Below are 21987 nucleotides of genomic sequence, written 5' to 3' on the forward strand. Positions count from 1 at the left end.
TGCGTAAATAAGAGCTAAGTTTCTTTCTGGACTCACACGTGTTCACCTAACCATCTTTGCTGGCGCAATGACGCATAGCCTTGGTACCTACAGTCCAGCAAGGACCTAACTGCCGAGCAGCAGCTCACCAGCGCAAGTGCAGCTAAAAGGTTCTCATTAGTGTACTGACGTCACGTACCTATGTAAATAACAGTCAAGTCTCCCCCTGAACGCACTATAGAAATCCATTGCAATGCTTCCCAGAGTAGCACAGGGTGCATTCTCCCTAGTGACCCTAACGGGACATGCGATACGTCTCCGACCACGTACATGTTTCCCCAACCACCACACGTACCTGCTGGTCCAGCAAAGGCCTAATTGGCAAGTGAGAGATGTCTGCGTAGTGACTGACCCCCACAGGCGCAGCTAAAAGGCACTCACTGTTATACCAATGTCTCATGTACAGGACTATTACAAATGATTGAAGCGATTTCATAAATTCACTGTAGCTCCATTCATTGACATATGGTCACGACACACTACATATACGTAGAAAAACTCATAAAGTTTTGTTCGGCTGAAGCCGCACTTCAGGTTTCTGCTGTCAGAGAGCTCGAGAGCGCAGTGAGACAAAATGGCGACAGGAGCCGAGAAAGCACTCACATCAGTCAGTCAGTCATAACGGTGCAACGACACTTCAGGACGAAGTTCAACAAAGATCCACCAACTGCTAACTCCATTCGGCGATGGTATGCGCAGTTTAAAGCTTCTGGATGCCTCTGTAAGGGAAAATCAACGGGTCGGCCTGCAGTGAGCGAAGAAACGGTTGAACGCGTGCGGGCAAGTTTCACGCGTAGCCCGCAGAAGTCGACGAATAAAGCAAGCAGGAAGCTAAACGTACCACAGCCGACGGTTTGGAAAATCTTACGGAAAAGGCTACAGCAGAAGCCTTACCGTTTACAATTGCTACAAGCCCTGACACGCGATGACAAAGTCAAACGCTTTGAATTTTCGGCGCGGTTGCAACAGCTCGTGGAAGAGGGTGCGTTCAGTGCGAAACTTGTTTTCCGTGATGAAGTGATGGGGTTATGTGAAAGATTCAGTGTTTAAACCTCCTCTACCAAGAAACGTGCCAGTACTGCGAGCTCGCATCAACGATGCTTTCGAACTCATTGATGGGGACATGCTGCGCCGAGTGTGGGAGGAACTTGATTATCGGCTTGATGTCTGCCGAATCACTAAAGGGGCACATATCGAACATTTGTGAATGCCTAAAAAAACTTTTTGAGATTTTCTATGTGTGTGCAAAGCATTGTGAAAATATCTCAAATAATAAAGTTATTGTAGAGCTGTGAAATCGCTTCAATCATTTGTAATAACCCTGTATATGTAAATAATACCCAAGTCTTCCTCTGGACGCGCCATAGAAATATTCTGCAATGCTTTCAGAAACTGTTAATGAAAACAGTCCAGAATAACACCGAAAGCATCCTTCCTGATGATTAATTCTTCTCGGGTTATCAGCCGAGTGGTGGCGTCGTCTTCTCGCAAGTTTCAGTGAGTTTCGTACCCATCACCTTCTGGCGAATGATGGGTACGAAACTCACTGAAACGTCGTGACAAGACAACGCCGCCACTCGGCTGATAATCCGAGAAGAATTCATCAGTGAAATACCCCGAGAAAAACTGAAATCGCATATATTCTTCCTGATGCTGCTAATCGCAGTGTATGTCTATCACATATCAGACCCTCACTGAAATCATAAAGTGTCGCAGAAATAGTTAACGGTCACTTTTGTCGTTGTTGTAGAAGCTTTTGCGGGGTCTCAGCTTATCTGCATGGAAATATCCGCGCCAGCAGGAGCTATTTACGAGAATAGCTCAGAATAACAACGAATGCATTCTTCCTGGTGGTGCTGATGAGACATCCCATGCTACCCTTCCTGAAAATCATAATGTCCTGCTTTCAGCATACGTCTCAGAAATGGTAAACGTTCTCATCACTATGTAGAGGCTCCTGTATCCCAGCACAAACGATGTCTCATAAATGAATGGAGCATTTTGACTGAATTTAGTCGTCAAACTCTCTGGTTTGGCTCTGACAAAATTTACCCGGCAAACTTTTGCTGCTGCCAGTGTGGGAGCACTGTCCGCCATATTTTTCTGCAGACGATACTTTCAGCAGCAAAACTATATTGTACAGATCGCCATATTGTACTGACAGTTAAACCCTGCAAAAGTGGTCTACATATCGTCAAATACGGAAAGACACTTGCCCAATTACACTGCTATGCTACTGAGGACGGAAGCTTAAATATTACAGCGTGAAACCGATCTCCAACATGGCAGTATATCACCACACACCATGTCAATGTAGTAAACATACAACCTGTATCCTGCGCCATGCAAAATCGCCCCTTTTCCATCAAGTATGTAGCTATCGACCACCAGACACTCGTACACGTAATGCAAAGACAGACAGCATAAGCACATGCACCATATATACTCCTCGCAGTGCTAGATATTTCCCGCAAGGTCGGGCAGCCATCCACTGCAGCTGTCGGTCACAAGTCATCCTCCCCCAACTCACGACCAGAGCGACCTCTACGGACCGAAGTCACTCGCCAAACTGTTTCACAGAGTTGGGGTCAGTTCCCCTCAGCACAAAGGCATTAAATCGTTACTGTTCCTGGGCGCAACCTGTTTGCTTGCTTGCTTGCTTTCTACATCCGTCTACAGACTATGAGATTACAAGAACATATCTCATATCACATGGTTTGCCAGAATATCATACCATTTCCGCTATATTTCTCCATATCAAGCACAAAGCAATATCGCTTGCATAGCAGTATCGCTTGCACAGTATAATTCCGAAGATACAGACCTGAAATTATTTCTCTAGAAACTCGAAACTTAAGTGAGTAACTAGAAACTGATCTCGTCTATGAAGACCTTAACGTGATACCTCGAAAAAAAAAATATAGGAGACTGATATTTCCACTCGCAAATAACGATGTCGGTGATATAACGGATTCCAAATCATCTTTATACATTACAAAGTCAACTAAAGTGTTTCTCATGTCTAGAGAAGCAGCAAACGTTTCTTCTACCCATCCTTCACCTGCTATACGCATACAACAAACACCACAATCGATGTTCTCTCAACCAAATAAAGATGGGAAAAGTGCAGAAGCAGTCAGCTGGAAAATTTACAGCGAAAACACACGTCCATATTGAATCCTCTCAAATTTCCACGTAATCATAAATACTGTCCAACACATACTAAGGATTAGTTGTAGAGGACGACACTGGTAAGTCAGGTAAATTTCTGCTTTCCTACACGCCTTTCCATTCGGACAGCTCCTGCTGTTAGTCGGAAACATGAATCATTTCTGTTGCAGGCCAACGTCACCGCGCACTACACACCCATAGACAGAATCGTCCTAGGAAACCAGCCACGTACATATTTGATTGCTATACTTGCAATTAAATATTACGATCGCGGTCTCAATTGGACGACATTCGACAATGAGTGAAGTATCAGAAATACACTGTGCTGATGGCTGTGGCCCTGGAAATAGAAATGTCTGTACCATTCTCATGACTTGACATACTTTTTCCAATTTCTATTACAGTATTCCACTTCAAATCCGTACTTTTCTTACGATTGGACATGTCGGAACACACACATACTTTATAAAGCTGATGCTCAAGGCGAACCTATCACGTATCCCCTATTACTAACAAGGGAACCTCCCCATCGCACCCCCCTCAGATTTAGTTGTAAGTTGGCACAGTGGATAGGCCTTGAAAAACTGAACACAGATCAATCGAGAAAACAGGAAGAAGTTGTGTGGAACCATAAAAAAATAAGCAAAATATACAAACTGAGTAGTCCATGCGCAACATAGGCAATATCAAGGATAAAGTGGGCTAGGGAGCGCCGTGGTCCGGTGGTTAGCGTGAGCAGCTGCGGAACGAGAGGTTTTTGGTTCAACTCTTCCCTCGAGTGAAAATTTTAGTTTTTTATTTTCAGACCTGTCCGTCCGTCCGTCCGATGCGAGGTAACTGCGCTGTAGAATGGGGACGCTACACCTAAACAAACAATGAAACACACGACGTCAGTCGACTACAGCGCACGGAAGAGAGAGAATTCCTGCTAACGAGGCTCCCTGACTGGCTGGCTGGCAGTTTGGACGAGAGTGCATTAAATACGTGAGATGTATTCCGTGGGCAATATGAATCCAGCAAATATAGCTCGCGACTTCAATAACAAGGTTCCCATCGCAAAACACAGACACTAAACTTATTACAGTGAACAGAGACGTCTATGAACGAACGGACCGATCATAACTTTGCGAAAAAGAAGAAAATAAACTTTTCACTCGAGGGAAGATTTGAACCATGAACCTCTCGCTCCGCAGCTGCTCACGCTAACCACGGTACCACGGCGCTCCTTGGTTCACATACTCCTTTATGTTGCCTATGATGCGCATGGACTACTCAGTTTGTATATTTTTCTTATTTTTTCATAGTTACACGCAACTTCTTCCTGTTTTCTCGATTGAACTGTGTTCAGTTTTTCAAGGCCTATCCACTGTGCCAACATATAACCAAATCTGAGGGGGGTGCGATGGGGAGGTTCCCTTGTAAGTATAATACTTCGCCAATAGCTGACTGCTGGCGATACGAAATAATACTGACCGAAAATCAGCGATGGGTGGACTTGTCTCATAAATTTTCCTGTTAGTTGTACCACTCTGTCTTAGAAAGAGAAACGTAATCATCCTATAGACCGCCAGATGTTAAAAAACACGATCGCAGCAACGACTGTATGTTACTGTCACAAGCGGTTCTAGAGGTGGTCACAAGTACGCACGTTAAAAGCTGTACTGGCTTTAGCAATCGAGATATTGCATTATCTCCGAATGAAGTGTTTTTTCCAGACAAATACCGCGACACTGTATACAGACAGTGATCGCCAAACTGTATATTATCAGACCATCAGTGCGATTACACGTCGCAGACGTTGCAACCTTGTAATAAAATTACCGAATTTAGAAACTGCTTCGCTAAGTATCATGGTATGAAACCGGTATTTGCAACTTCCTGATGCCGCCGCTAGATATTCTCCAGTATTTGTAATGCATTGTGTCTCTATGACGTGTCAGAGGTTCAGTGATGTATCCACTGGGTTATAGGAGATGATTGAATGAGAAGGATCACAAACGGTAGATGGTGTGCTGATTGAGGTAATAAGGAATGTACATAAGCTTTTCATATCTCTAGTACAACGCTTTCCAGTAGAAATCAAGTCTTTCCATTCAACCACATATCCTGCGTTGTCTCCTATGGAGAAGTCTTTTGATGATTACAGCCACTGTGAATCATATCTTTGGCATTCTCGTATCTCAAATAGGGTCACCTTTTTCGAACCTATCTGCTACATTAAAATTTTAGATAGTCCCTATGCCTCTTGCTACTGCTGTCACTTATGCAGCTTTGCGCATTTGATAATCCCAATTTAAGTTGGAACTGAGAAGAAGCCGGAGAGAGCTATATCTACCACCTTCTGCAACCCGCGTAGAAACAGAGTGTGACGGGACCTCGTTTTGACCAATCAGTGGAAATGGGAACATGTGATCGTAGCTTCGCCAACAGTATACAATGTGTAAGGTCAGCGCCAAAGGAAGCCTGCTCCTGCAACACGAGATAGCTTTAAAGACAGTACGGGATCTGGGAGAAAGACGAGGATTTGGCTACTGCATTATGGTGAGTCCCCAAATTACACACAGGTACTGCAGTCCGAAGTAGATCCACGTCTCTCAGGGCCCACTAACGTCTATCACCCCAATACGATATCATCGTTATTCCGTATCATCCAACAGAGCTAAATTACGAACTGTAAAAGCTCCACTAAGTTCATCCGATATAGAATTCGATAAGACATTTATCGCATCTCTCTCCTCCCATATACAGAGTGGTCCACTCATCGTGACCAGGCCAAATATGTCACGAAATAAGCGTCAAACGAAATAACTACAAAGAACGAAACTTGTCTAGCTTGAAGGGGGAAACCAGATAGCGCTATGGTTGGCCCGCTAGATGGCGCTGCCATAGGTCAAACGGATATCAACAGCGTTTTTTTTTTTAAATACGAACCCCCATTTTGTGTTACATATTCGTGTAATAGGTAAAGAAATATGAATGTTTTAGTTCGAACACTTTTTTCGTTTTGTGATAGATGACGCTGTAATAGTCACAAACATATGGCTCCCAATTTTAGACAAACAGGTAGGATTTTTTAAATTAAAATACAGAACGTAGGTACGTTTGAACATTTCATTTAGGTTGTTCCAATGTGATACATGTACGTTTGTGAACTTATCATATCTGATAACGCATGCTGTTACAGCGTGATTACCTGTAAATGCCACATCAATGCATTTGGCAATACGTGTAACATTCCTCTCAACAGCGAGTAGTTCACCTTCCGTAATGTTTGCACACGCATTGACAATGCGCTGACGCATGTTGTCAGGCGTTGTCTGTGGATGACGATAGCAAATATCCTTCAGCTTTCCCCACAGAAAGAAATCCGGGGACGTCAGATACTGTGAACATGCGGGCTTCGACGACCAACCCACCTGTCATGAAATAAGATATTCAATAACGCTTAAACCGCATGCGAGCTATGTGCTGGACATCCATCATGTCCATTCTGTCATCCATTCTGTCATACAGTGAAACATCTTGTAGTAACATCGGTAGAACATTACGTAGGAAATCAGCAAACATTGCATCATTTAGATTGCCATCAATAAAATGGGGGCCAATTACCCTTCCTCCCATAATGTCGCACCATACATTAAAACGCCAAGGTCGCTGATGTTCCACTTGTCGCAGCCATCATGGATTATCTGTTGCCCAATATTATGCCGGTTTACGTTACTGCTGTTGGTGAATTACGCTTCGTCACTAAATAGATCGAGTGCAAAAAATCTGTCATCGTCCCTTAATTTCTCTTGTGCCCAGTGGCAGAACTGTACACGACATTCAAAGTTGACGCCATGCAATTCCTGGTGCATATGGTACGGTAGCATTCTCAACACCGACGTCTTTGAGATTCCCGATTCTCGCGCAATTTGTCTGCTACTGATGTGCGGATTAGCCGCAACAGCAGCTAAAACACCTACTTAGGCATCATCATTTGTTGCAGGTCGTGGCTGACGTTTCACATGTGGCTGAACACTTCCTGTTTCCTGAAATAACGTAAGTATCCGTCGAACGGTCCGTCCAGGATACCGAGCAGCATACATAGCACACGCCTGTTGGGCATTTTGATAACAATAGCTATACTTCAACACGATATCGACCTTTTCCGCAAATGGTAAACGGTCCATTTTAACACGGGTAATGTATCACGAAGCAGTAATTTCGCACTGGCGGAATGTTACGTGATACCACATACTTATACGCTTGTGACTATTACAGCGCCATCTATCACAAAGCGATAAAAGTGGTCCAACTGAAACATTCATATTTATTTACATACTACACGAATATGTAATAAAAAATGGAGAATTTTGAAAAACCGCAGTTGATATCAGTTTGGCCTATGGCAGCGCCATATAGCGGGCCAACCATAGCGCCATCTGGTTTCCCACTTCAAGCTAGACGAGTTTCGTTCTTTCTAGTTTTTTCGTTTGTTCCGTATTTTGTGAGATATTTGGCCCTGTCACTATCAATGGACCACCCTGTACATGAAAAACAGATACTGTCTGCATGCCGGCATCGAGCACATGTGACGACCGTGTTAAATATACAGTTACTGATCCATTGCGTAGACGAGTGTAAAGTTGCATCGCCTGTATTGTAGGAGTATAACCGTATCTCACAAACTACACTATAAGTCACAAGAGATGCCCCCCGTGACACCGTGTGCCGTTCTTTGAAACATTGTTATTTTCTGATGTAACACGCTTTGTGCGCTGCCATACATTTTGTTTTTTCCGCCACGACTGTCAGGTTCTAAACTGACATTAACACGTTCCGATCCACTGTTTCTTGCAGAAAACTAGACGTCGCACAGTGTAAATCATGTTGTTACTGCTTCTACCATAACACACTACACACACTGGATGATTTTAAATGAAAGACGGTTACAACATAAGGAAACTGGAAGAGTTTGGCGGCGCTGTGGAGGGGTTTTAAACCTGCTGTCCCAAGGTTAATGACGACCTCTACACTCAAACTCATCTGTCACTGTGACGGAATAGCTGATGGCTCTGTGTTCCGTTTCGACTGATTCTTCATATTGCAGTCATGTACGCACTCACTGTTTCAGTGCTAGCCACCCCTAGAAGGCGTTGCCCCTCCACCAAAACTCTTTCTCCATCTCAAACAAGCGATGTCAGTCAGTCATTATGTGGTAACCAACAGCGTACCAGTGGACGGATGAAATGGAAAAGACACTGTCGATGTAATGTGATATTAAGCATCACGGTTGATAGTGAGAACAATTTTAGCAATTCTACAGTAAATTCAACACCGGCCAATGATACGACATCATGTTTCCTTATTTCAGAATCATCACTAAACCACCACTTCTCTGCTTTGCATCATTGCAAATGTAGATAGATGACTGTGAAGTACGTCGATTCATTGTTAATTCTCAAACGTATACATCAAAGTATTCCAGATGACGATCTACACACATACATAAAAAAAAGTTTTGCTTCACTTAGGTTCCGAGAGTTCCGGATCCTGTAGAAAATTTGGAGTAGAGATCAACATAAACATCTTTTCTGCCCTTTTTATTGCTCATGAAAACCGTACATTGCATGTTGTACCATTAAGACGAATGCCTCACCAATATGCTGCCAATATGGCTGCGCTATCGGTCACATATCATACAGTCATTACGGTGCCTTCCATGGTCACCAGTGGCGTTCGTCGGCCCCACATAATGCCACCCCAAACCATCAGGAAATCTCCACCTTGCTGCACTCGCTGGACAGTGTCTCTAAGGCGTTCAGCCTGACAGCGTTGCCTCCAAACACGTCTCCGACGATTGTCTGGTTGAAGGCATATGGGACCCTAATCGGTGAAGAGATCACGGTGCCAATAATGAGCGGTCTATTCGGCTTGTTGGGTCCATCTGTACTGCAAAGATGGACCTCGCCATGGACGTCGGGAGTGAAGTTGCCCATCATGCAGCCTACTGCGCACGGTTTGAGTCGTAACACGACGTCCTGTGTCTGCACTAAAAGCATTATTCAACATGGTGGCGTTGCTGTCAGGGTTTCTCCGAGCCATAATCCGTAGGTAGCGACCATCCACTGCAGTAGTAACTATCATCCGCAGTTCCTGTCTCTCTATATCTCCTCCATGTACGAACAACATCGCTTTGGTTCACCCCAAGACGCCTGGACACTCCCCTTGTTGAGAGACCTTCCTGGAACAAAGTAACAATACGGACGCAATCGAACCGCGGTATTAACCATCCAAGCATGTTCGAAACACAGACAACACGAGCCGTGTACCTCGTTCCTAGTGGAATTACAGGAACTGATCAGCTGTCGGACCCCCTCCGTCTGAGAAGCGCTGCTCATAACTTTGGATGAGTTTAGTGACATCCCTGAACAGTCAAAGGGACTGTGTCTCTGATACAATATCCAGAGTCGACGCCTATCTTTCGGACTTCTGGGAACCGGTGAGACGCAAAATGTTTGTTGATGTGAGTTTATAGCACCTCGAGCATAGTGCACAATTTACAGTCTATCTCTATGTGGATGGGTGTCACAGGGAATAAAATTAGAGACTGAAAGACCCCCTCGCACTGTCTTTGACCAAAAAGCCTTGCAACACCTTTACCAATTTAATCTGCAGCTGACCAGAAGTAGACCATTACATTCCGTATGTCGTGAATGAATGGAGCTTCCCGAGTCCTCGCCCATTCAAGTGCGGAAGATTTCTCCAAATGCGCCAATGTCTAGGAAGTTAGCACACCTTATCGGTGTATAGTCGTAGATTTGAAAGTGTTGTGATGTAATAGCAGACGGTTAAGTAGAACAAGAAACCTGTGTTTTTTATACATGATGGAGCTCCAGACGGATGGAGTTCGAAGCATTTTACATAAATCAACTACGCTATCAATTTTAAAGTATTGTTCTAGTGTCTGGGATCAGCACCAGGAGGGTACTGGTAAGAGAGAACATAAACACACGCACTCCTAAAGCTGCATGGTCTGAACTTAAAACACGCTATAATGTTAGATCGCTTCAGTTTCCGACCAATTAGTCGTGTGGAATGCATCGCTGTTAATATTCCAATGTAAGAAATATATTTACAGCGCATGACATACATCCTTCTTGCAGGTTTCTCTACGATAAACTATCGCAACAAACTGCAAAATGAAAAGTAGTAATTAATTGTTTGTGTATAGTGGTTTATGTAGGAACTTTAGTAGTCTTCAACCGGTGTTTTTTGTGTTTTCTGGTGAAATAATTTCAGAAGAACCTTTTGGGAACTGTTTTCAGCTTCGTTACTGTGTCATTAGACGTTTGATTCTCTTTCTGTATTAGTCTTTTGTTATATTCACATTTGTTGTTTATTAATACTGTTAATAATAGTAGTTAATTCCCTTGTAGAATAAGTTTGTGATTGTTGTAGTCAGGTTTTTAACATCTTCTTATTGTAGTAGCGGAACTTAGAAAAAGTAAAATTTTACCATGAGTGAGAAGTGTGGGCTTTGCCGTAGGTTCGTGAGTAGTGGATTGCGGTGTGAGACTTGTTCGAAGTATTTTCACTGGGGGGAATGCAGTGGGGAAGCCAGTGGGCATTCTGGTGAGATCCTCTCCTGGAACTGCAGGTTATGTAGCAAGAGTAAGTTGATAGAGGAGCAGGAGCGTAAGATCTGTGCCCTTCAGGTGCAGTTGAAAAACGCACAGGAGGAGCTAGATAGGATGAGGAGGGAGAAGGGGGTTGGGGAATGGGAGCTGGCTGTTGGCAAGAGATCTGCTAGGAGAAGAAGATTTTCAGATAGTTTTACTATTGGTGATTACAATAGATATGACCGACTGTCAGAGTCTAGTGGAGAGGAATCTTTAGTAGCTGTAGATTTAGGAAGTATGCAGCAGACCTCAGTGGTTACGGTGGCTAGAACAGTTGCAAAGTCGAAGAGGAAGAAGAAGGTTCTACTGTTAGGTAGTTCTCATGGCAGAGGTGTAGGCCAGCAGTTGCAGGAAGTGCTGGGGATTGAGTACCAGGTCACCAGCATTGTGAAGCCTAATGCAGGATTGGCTCAGGTGACCGTTAACATAGGGGGGTTATGTAAGGATTTTACTAAAGAGGATCAGATAGTGATTGTGGGTGGGGCCGGTAATAGTATTGATAGGGATGAGGAGTATGACATAGATGGTGACCTGGAAAAGATAGCCACTCAGACTGGCAACACGAATGTGCATTTCAGCGTCACGATCGGCCTCATCTTAATACAGTCGTCAGGTGTAATAACATGAGACTTGGGGGTGCGCTGATGACAGAAAGCATGGGTCACATTTCAGTGGTGTCGGTGGAGTCTATCAGCAGGACGGGTTTCACTAGACATGGCCTGCACCTCAACAGGTATGGGAAGGGGAGGTTGGCAAAGCTTATAGGTGACAGCATAGGTGGGGTTGGTGGGATCATTCATGGGAAAATTCCTGCAGTAGTGGGTGTTAGAGCTGCACCTTTTTTAGATTGAAGTCACCTGACAGGTATTCCTGCTTAAGGAACCACTTTTGACAAAGCTTAGGTATCCGAGTAATGAGGGAATTAGTGTATTTCATCAAAATATACAAGGTATTAGAGATAAAGTTTGTGAACTGCTTATAGATGTTGACTCTGAAATTATTGGTATATCTGAACACTTCTTAAATAAGGAGATAATTCAGAGGCTTCCTTTACCAGGATACAGGTTGGCTAGCAGCTTTTCGAGGAGCTCTTTGCGGTGTGGGGGAGTAGCCATGTATGTGAAAAATGGCATCCCATTTGAGTCAATTGATGTTTCAAAGTACTGCACTGAAAAGGTGTTTGAATGTTGTGCAGGTGTGGTTAAATTTAATGGAGCTTAACTTCTAACTGTTGTTTTTTATGGATCCCCAGACTCCGATTTCACAACATTTTTGCTAAAGCTAGAGGAGGTTCTTGGTTCACTTTATAGGAAGTACAAAAAGTTAGTTATATGTGGTGACTTCAGTATTAATTATATAAGTAATTGTGCAAGGAAGAGGATGCTGGTAGACCTCCTTCATTCATATAATCTTATGCAAACCGTATTCTTTCCGGCGAGAGTGCAAGGGAACAGTAGAACAACCATAGACAACATTTTTGTTCATTCCTTATTACATGCGAATGGTTCTGTACTATCCAATATTTTATAAAGACGAGGATCACTAACTTGAAATGTGTCTATAAAAAAACTTTTTACACACACGATCTGACATCACTGTTGTTGTCAAATAATATGTCAGAGGTTTCGATTTTTGTGGCTTCCATGAGTTTCTTGGGCGGTGTTACTTCACCTTCGTGTAGTGGATCAGACCCCGAAGATAGACGTTCTGCTCTGCATTATCAACCAATTTATAAAATGATTCGAACAATGATCACCATTGTGCTGGATTTAGTAAATCAAAACACTTTCGTGAACATTTACAGTTCACATTTTTAAAGGATTTTGCAGGCATATTTTTCCCACTTCTGTTCACATCTTTTGGCAGAACTGACTTCCTTTTTCCATGAATATTGCTTCCTCTTCAGTTTTCTTCCTTTCTGTATCATCATATTTTCATTTTAATTGCTTTTATCATGGGTGTCTAACTGGCGATCATCTTCTTCAGTGACATACAGAAATAAATAAAATACTTAGGAAGTCATTCATTGTAACTCACCAAACAGTTCACAATTTAAAAAAATTATTCCAGAACACGTGTTCAGCAATGCTGTAATGTAACGTTCCGTTTGGTAGGTTACAATATCCATAACGAAATAAATGACTCACTAGTTTTCGGAAAGACGGCTTTTCTGAGTGTTCACATGAAATTACAACACATTTTAGAGGTTAGCATGTTCATACCTGAATCGGACGAATTATTATCATTGTCTGGTACATATCAAGAACCGATATCTAAGAACTGCATATTTTCAAAGAGTGGGGACGACATTCTGATCTAAAAATCACGTATTGTGTAACAGTAGCAGCAACAAACCAATGTTGCAAACTGACTTACACTAAGTGACCTCGGAATATTTAGGCTCATTTACTCTGTGGTAAGTACATGTGCTGCCATCTAGCGTAAGAACTGTCAAATTATGACTTACTCGTCTCGGCAACTGAAAGATTGAATACTCAGGAATCTGCTACGACATATGTCACTTGCAGAAAAACAGTGACTTACACTGATTGGTTTCTGAGCACTCCATATATCCAGAGCGATGTTCAGAGGCGGATCCACCACATTCACACCTGGGATAGGGCTCCCAGGTGGACCAACCACGCGTTACGTCCGAAGATGTGCTCCATGTTCGCGGTTGGGTCCACCAGCTGGAGGACAGGGTTCTGGGAACCGTCCGCGACACATGCACAGACACAGATGTACAGGAAACAGAGCAAATTCACTGCAAATCTAGAATATGTGGGTGGAAGCGACTGGATGCAATCGAGTACAGTACTATACTATGTCGTCCGATTAGAAAAATAGTGCATGTAACTAGGTGTTGGCAGCTGTACTACATTTACAAGCAATTTTAGAACAGGGAACGAGAGATGTCATGATCGCATTTCTAGAAGTGACATAAAAACGATAGAATTGCGAAAAATGTATAGAGGAGAAATACACCGAAATGCGGGGGAATTAAGAAAGTACTTGCGTGTCTTCTTGTTGGCGCAAACTAATTCTCCTACATGGGAACAAGTATGCAACAGCAAGAGGAATCCGAGAAAACGTCATGGAAGCGAAGGGAAACAATCACTTTTTTTTCCATCGAGGCAGCAATCTACTGTATGCCTATTGAGTTAACAGTGATACACGCGAGTTGACTACTGTATTTGACGCTTTTCAGGAAAACAGAGAACCATCTGCCTCTAAACTTACATGCATCTGCGTTAAAGGATAAGAGAGAGAGGATGAAGTGATCGGTTGATATGGAGCTGTAACAAGGTTCGATATATTGGCAGACTGATGGTGCATTCTACAGAGGGGCGGGGCGGGGGGGGGGAGGGGAATGTTGCTGCAAGTTATTTAACCGTTTTTTCCGCCGTTCTGTCAGGATGCATCAGTCGCGTCACATAGCCTGCGTTAGACTCATATAGAACTATGTGTTCTGTATGTGACTTTGAGTACTGTCTACTTGCGATCGTTCATAAGAGGACTTCCATCTCATGTGTGATGATTCGTGAGCATCCGAAGACACATTCCTCTAAACCAGGCTGTTCCAGCTCGTCGGCTCCGTTGTGAGCCGCGGAGCGCTCCGTGCTCCAGGGAGCCGTGTCGCTCGCTGTGGCCATTCCAGTGGGCCGGCACGCCGGCCCGTGGCACGGCTGGCTGAGGCAGGCGGCAAGGCAAGCGTTCTGATGTGCCAGCTGCGTCTCACAAGATCGACAACCTCATACCCTCAGCTGCTAAGACGTGGTGACATGCTACACCGGGAAATACGATGTTCAGAAAATAAATAAGAAACAACTGTTTTACAAGAAATTGCATACTAAATTTATTGGGCCTCTGTAGCTTGATACTTTCTTTTCATTACAAGATAGGAAATATCAGGCGTCAAAGTGTTCGCAGCGTTAATCCGGAGGATGGCCTTCATTGTTGCATCCTGAAGAAACGATCGTTCCTTATCTTTTACTCTTTTCATTGCTGAGGAAATCTGCTCACAATAATACGTAGATCCAAACATGCACATGATCTGAGCGGCATTGTTGTGAAGCTTGGGAAATGTTTTTTAGCTGTAATGACGATACCATCGTGACAAATCCAACGTGTTGTAGTACCTCTTTTTCAACATAGTTGAATTTTGCAAATCAATAATCTCCAATTGAAGGGACGATGACAAGTCATCCGGGGAAACTGGAAAAGGAGTGCTAAACACCTTAAGTTGAATTTCCATACTAGTGAGGTCTCGGAATCGTGTTTCAAACGGCGTAATGAGCTACTTTAACTTTGCTTGGTAATCGCCGAAAGTAGTACCTTCAGATAGTTTTAAAGAAGCAAGACGAATGAAGAACGTTAAATGTCCATCACTCATCTGCCTCTCAAATAAACGTAACTTTTCCATGAACGCTTTGATCTGGTCGTGCATGCCAACGATTAGCTGCCCTTTGCATTTTCGGATGCATAGTCATGCCACCTAGGAACGCCAGTTCTGATATCAATTTTATATCTTTCAGACAACGCATTCAGGGATACTTTCTCACGAATGGCAAAGAAAACATCAGGAACTTTTCCCCGACTCAACCAACGAACTGTACCGTGGTAAGGTATATCCCCATACTCCGCTTCCTTATCTTTCAGGAATCCTTTGAATTGGCGATGATTCATACCGTGACGCCGCACAAAATTCACACTTCACGACATCTTTCATTACGCCACCTAGCTCTACTGTTTCAGCACACAGTCCCTCTTGGTGAATAAACCAATGAAGAGTCAAAATGTCTTTCCCGAACTCGTCCCTGAGTTAATTTTTCAAACGAGAAGCAAAACCTTGGTGGCGTCTGATCATTTGTGGTGTACCGTCTGTCGCTACAGAATGGAGCTTATCCCACGGTAAATTCATATTGTGCACTGATTCACAAACAGCTTCAAAAATGTCACATCGTGTTCCGGTGTAATCGAGTGGTACCTCATCCAAGAGTTCTTCAGTTACTTGCAGCCCCATGTCAACACCACGCACAAAGACTGCAAGCTGAGCACAGTTCGATATGTCAGTGCTTTCGTCAAGCGCTAGCGAAAATGCAAAAAAAGCTCTCCGCCTTTTTCCTGAGCTGTGTCTCTAAATCCGCTGCCATGTCAATGATTCGAAGAGACATTGTTTGCTTCGACAGGCAAACCCCTTCAACTGCCTGCACCTCCCTTGTAAACAAACATTCTGCAACTGCTACCATGCACGTTTTTACGAGTGGTCCCACCGAAAACGGCTTGCCACTCTTCGCAATGATGTGAGCGGCTCTGTAGCTTGCTCGAATTGCAGATTCAGTAGTGTTTTCATCGCTCTCATTCACCTGAAAATTATAAACGCATTACTGAACACGAACTATGTTGCATGTTTTGATACCCTCCGTATTACGAAACCGTTTTTAAACTTACGTCTCCTGGTATGTCGTTCTTAAGCCTGGCTACCTGTTCTCTGCGTGCAACGCCTTCTACCTGACCGTAGTGCGCTGCGTGAAGACGTGTACAATGTCGTTGTATATTGTACCTCTTCGCAGAATTAAATACTTTATGACATACAAGACACTGCGGACGACCATCCCTCTCAATGAATATAAAGGTATCCAGGGCTCCCGCGGCTAGTCATAGCTGTCATTGAACACGGATTATTGCGTCAGATGCGGCTGCACGCGGCCAAGGGGCAGTGAGTTCGCTTGCCCCCTCCACGCAGGCTCCGAGCTGCCACAGTGAGCGCTCCGGAGCGCTCCGGCTCTCTGGAGCTCGGTTGGAACAGCCTGCTCTAAACGAACGAAGATCTGTGCGATGTACTCCATTCCCCTGTCGTATCTTGGGTATAAAAATCGAAACTTCAGTTTCATAACTAAAATGATTCTAAGTTAGCGACAGGTGTTTGTGAGACACTGCAAACCCCGTGTATACATGTGCTTGACAGATGTGTTGTTTACAGAGTTAGTGGCGCCATGATATGTAATTTCACACGTTGGACGTCGCTGCTATGCGTTTATCAGTTTCCTTGTAAGAGGTATTCTCCGTTACTAACGATCTTTTTATACAGGACTGATGCGGGAATAGTACAATTTGTGAGCCGTGGTCGGATGTGGAAAGCTACAGTGTGCACATGTCACACAGAATCGATATTTAAAGGAAGTAGTTTTTTCATTTTACAGTTTGTTACCATAGTTTATCGTAGAGAAACCTGCAAGGAGAATGTATGTCATGCGCCACAAATATATTTCTTATATCGGAATATTAACAGCGGTGCATTTCACACAACAAATAGTTCAGAAACTGAAGCGATCTAACACTATAGCTTGTTTTAAGAGCAGGAACGTGCATCTTTAGGAGTGCGTGTGTTTATGTTGTCTCTTACCAGTGCCCTCCGGGTGCTGATCCCAGACACTAGAACAATACTTTAAAATTGATAGCGTAGTTGAGTTATGTAAAATGAACATCCGCTGGAACTCCATCAAACCACCCGTTTCTTGTTCTCCTTAACCGTCTGCTATTACATCACAACACTTTCAAATCTACTACTATGCACCAATAAGAGGTGCTAACCTCCTCGACATGGACGCGTCTGGAGAAATCTTGTGCACTTGGATGGGGGAGGACTCGGCAAGCTCCTTTCATTCACGAGACGTGGAATGTCAGCTGCAGATTAAATCGGTTATGGTGCTGCTGGGCGGGTTGGTCAAAGACAGTCCTAAAACTGCGAGAATTCCCTGTGACTCCCATCAGCATAAAGATTGAGTGTAAAATGTGCACTATGTTGGAGGTGCTAGAAATATGTAGATCGTTGTCTGGTATACTCCGATGATGTACGTATATGTTCAAAAATTAACAATGAATGGTCGCACTGAACAGTCATCTCTCTACTTTCACAATGATGCACGCAAAGTAGAGAAGGGGCGGTTTAGCAATGATACTGAAATCGGGAAACAGGGTGTCATATCATTGGTCGGTTTTGAAATTACTGTAAAATTGCTAAAATTGTTCGCTTTGTTAACTATGTAGCTTATTATTACAATGCATCTACGGTGTCTTTTCCATCTCATCCACCACTGGTACGCTGTTGGTTACCATATACTGACTGACTGACATCGCTTGTTTGGGATGGAGAAAGAGTGTTGGTGGAGGGGCAACACCTTCTGGGGGTGGCTAGCACCGAAAGAGTGATCGCGTGCATCACTGTAATATGAAGAATCAGTGGAAATGAAACGCAGAGCAATCAGCTATCCTATTCCTGTGACATGTGAGTTTAAATGTAGAGGTCATCAATCACCTTTAGACAGCAGTTTGGAAACGCTACACAACGCCGCCAAACTCTTCCAGTTTCCCTATGTTGTAACTGCCTTTTATTTAAAATTATCCAGTGTGCGTGGTATGTAATGGTAGCAGCAGTAACAACATGATTTATACCGTGCGACATCTAGTTTCCCGTGAGGAGCAATGGATCAGAGCGCGTTAATGTCAGTTTAGAACCTGATACAAACCTCGAAGTAGTGGCGGAATAAACAAAATGTATGGCAGTGTACAAAGCGTGTTACATCAGAACAAAACACAATGTTTCAAAGATCGACACACGGTGTTTACATTTTGCGGCGTGCAGTTGCAGCTGTAGTGGTTATATATCTAATACAGACAAAGTTAAAATGGTTCAAATGGCTCTGAGCACTATGGGACTCAATTGCTGTGGTCATCAGTCCCCTAGAACTTAGAACTACTTAAACCTAACTAACCTAAGGACATCACATGCCCAAGGCAGGATTCGAACCTGCGACCGCAGCAGCAGCGCGGCTCCGGACTGGAGCGCCTAGAACCGCACGGCCACCACGGCCGGCGTCTGACAAAGTTATTTTACATTGTTACACAGTTATTAAATTTAATAGTTTTAGCGGGGTTTCGTGCTGTTTGCAGTGAAATAGGATTTAATAATCTTTTGGAAACGTTCGCTTACTGTGTTTTTGATAGTTTTCTGTGTGTTGAAGCCATTTAGCAAACTTAGTGCTTTAGATTTCAGCTGACGTTTCTTATAGTTTATAATGGAATATTTCAGTAAAATTTTCATTCAGTGTTTTAACTTCAGTTAGTGTTACTGTTGCCTCTTGAAGTTTTGGTTTTAACTAACAGTTTTGTGACGTTTTGTTGGTATTAGCTGTGGTGTAGTAGTATTAATACAAGTAGTTGCTTTCTTAGTAGACAGATAATTTCGAGACCGCTGTTGTTAGTTCTAGAAATAATTCTACTGGTGTAACTGAACTTAGGTAGTGTAGACGTATAGTTTTCTTTCAGTAACTGTAAAATTTTACCATGAGTGAGAAGTATGGGCTCTATCGTAGGTTTGTGAGTAGTGGGTCACGGTGTGGGATTTGTTCAAAGTATTTCCATTGGTGGGAATGCAGTGGGGAAGCCAGTGGGCATTATAGTGAGATCCTCTCCTGGGAATGCAAAATCTGTAGTAAAAATAAGTTGATAGAGGAGTAGGAGCGTAAGATCTTTGCCCGTCAAGTGCGGTTACAGCGCGCAAAGGAGGAACTAGATAGGCTGAGGAGGGTGAAGGGTGGTGGGGAATGGGAACTGGCAGTTGGCAGGGTTGGCTCAAGTGACTGACAGCATAGAGGACTTATGTAGGAATTTTACAAAGGATGATCAGGTAGTGATAGTGGGTCGAACAGGGACGGGGAATATGATATAGGTGGTGACCTGGCAAAGATAGCTACTCGAACTGGTGGCACTAATGTGCATTTCGTGCAACTGCTTCAGCGTCATGATGGGCCTCACCTTAATGCGGCTGTTAGGCGCGTTAACATGGGGCTGGGGAGGGCGCTGACGGCAGACGGCATGGCTCACATCTCAGTGGAGCCAGCTGGATCTATCAGTAGATCGGGTTGCACTAGGCATGACCTGCACCTCAATAGGCATGAGAAGGGGAGGCTGGCAAAGCTAATAGGTAGTGCGTGGGGTTGGGATCACTCATGGAAAAATTTCTGTAATAGTTGGTGTTAGAGCTGCACGTTTTTTAGACTTAAGTCAGCTGATAGGTATACCTGCTTAAAGGAAGTACGTCTAATTAAGGACTCACCTTCAGAGGACGTCATGTTTCCAAGCAGAGAAGGAATTAGCACATTCATCAAATACAAGAGGTATTAGAGATAAAGTTAGTAAACTGCTTATAGATAGATATTGACTCTGAAATTATTGTAATGTCGGAGCACCACTTAAATAATTTGATAATTCAGAGGCTTCCTTTACCAGGATAGAGATTAGGTGGCTGTTTTTCAAGGAGATCCTTGAAGGGTGGGGGAGTGACTATGTACGTAAAAAAAAAGTATTCCATTTGACTCCAAAGATGTATGAATGTTGTGGGGGCAGTTGAATTTAGTGAACGTAAACTTCTAATTGTTGTTGTTTATAGGTCCACTAACTCTGACTTCAGAGCATTTCTGTTCAAGCTAGAGAGGGTTCTTGATTCACTTTGTAGGAAGTACCAGAAATTAGTTATATGTGGTGACTTCAATATAAATGATGGTGCAAGGAAAAGGATGTTGGTAGATCTCCTAAATTCATATGATCTGATGTAGACTGTGTTTCTTCCAACTATGATGCAGGGGAACAATACCACAGCCATAGACAATGTTCATTACTAGGTGGGCATTCTGTTAGTAAAAGTGTGCACAAATTGTAAGTAGGCTGTTTAGGTTTTCTTATTGGTAACGCCACGTAGCGCTCTGTATGAAAATCACTGGCTGAGCAGTGTGCAGTCTTTGGCTAGTTTGCATTGTTGTCTGCCATTGTAGTGTTGGGCAGCGGCAGCTGGATGTGAACAGCGCGTAGCGTTGCGCAGTTGGAGGTGAGCCGCCAGCAGTGGTGGATGTGAGGAGAGAGATGGCGGAGTTTTGAAATTTGCAATACTGGATGGCATGAACTGCTGTATATATTATGATTATTAAGGTAAATACATTGTTTGTTCTCTATCAAAATCTTTCATTTGCTAACTGTGCCTCCTAGTAGTTAGTGCCTTCCGTAGTTTGAATCTTTTATTTAGCTGGCAGTAGTGGCGCTCGCTGTATTGCAGTAGTTCGAGTAACGGAGATTTTTGGTGAGGTAAGTGATTTGTGAAAGGTATAGATTAATGTTAGTCAGGGCCATTCTTTTGTAGGGAGAAAGATTTTGTAGTCAAACGAATGTCACATACAGGGCTATTACAAATGATTGAAGCGATTTCATAAATTCACTGTAGCTCCGTTCATTGACATATGGTCACGACACACTACAGATACGTAGAAAAACTCATAAAGTTTTGTTCGGCTGAAGCCGCACTTCAGGTTTCTGCCGCCAGAGCGCTCGACAGCGCAGTGAGACAAAATGGCGACAGGAGCCGAGAAAGCGTATGTCGTGTTTGAAATGCACTCACATCAGTCAGTCATAACAGTGCAACGACACTTCAGGACGAAGTTCAACAAAGATCCACCAACTCCTAACTCCATTGGGCGATTGTATGCGCAGTTTAAAGCTTCTGGATGCCTCTGTAAGGGGAAATCAACGGGTCGGCCTGCAGTGAGCGAAGAAACGGTTAAACGCGTGCGGGCAAGTTTCACGCGTAGCCCGCGGAAAATTGGCTCATGCCACAACTGGAGACCGACAGCGCCGACTTCATCTTTCAACAGGATGGTGCTCCACCGCACTTGCATCATGATGTTCGGCATTTCTTAAACAGGAGATTGGAAAACCGATGGATCGGTCGTGGGGAGCAATTCATGTCATGGCCTCCACGCTCTCCCGACTTAACCCCATGCGATTTCTTTCTGTGGGGTTATGTGAAAGATTAAGTGTTTAAACCTCCTCTACCAAGAAGCGTGCCAGAACTGCGAGCTCGCATCAACGATGCTTTCGAACTCATTGAAGGGGACATGCTGCGCCGGGTGTGGGAGGAACTTGATTATCGGCTTGATGTCTGCCGAATCACTAAAGGGGCACATATCGAACAATTTGTGAATGCTTAAAAAAACTTTTTGAGTTCTTGTATGTGTGTGCAAAGCATTGTGAAAATATCTCAAATAATGAAGTTATTGTAGAG

The sequence above is a fragment of the Schistocerca cancellata genome, chromosome 8 (assembly GCF_023864275.1).
Source record: "Schistocerca cancellata isolate TAMUIC-IGC-003103 chromosome 8, iqSchCanc2.1, whole genome shotgun sequence".
Lineage (NCBI taxonomy): Eukaryota > Metazoa > Arthropoda > Insecta > Orthoptera > Acrididae > Schistocerca > Schistocerca cancellata.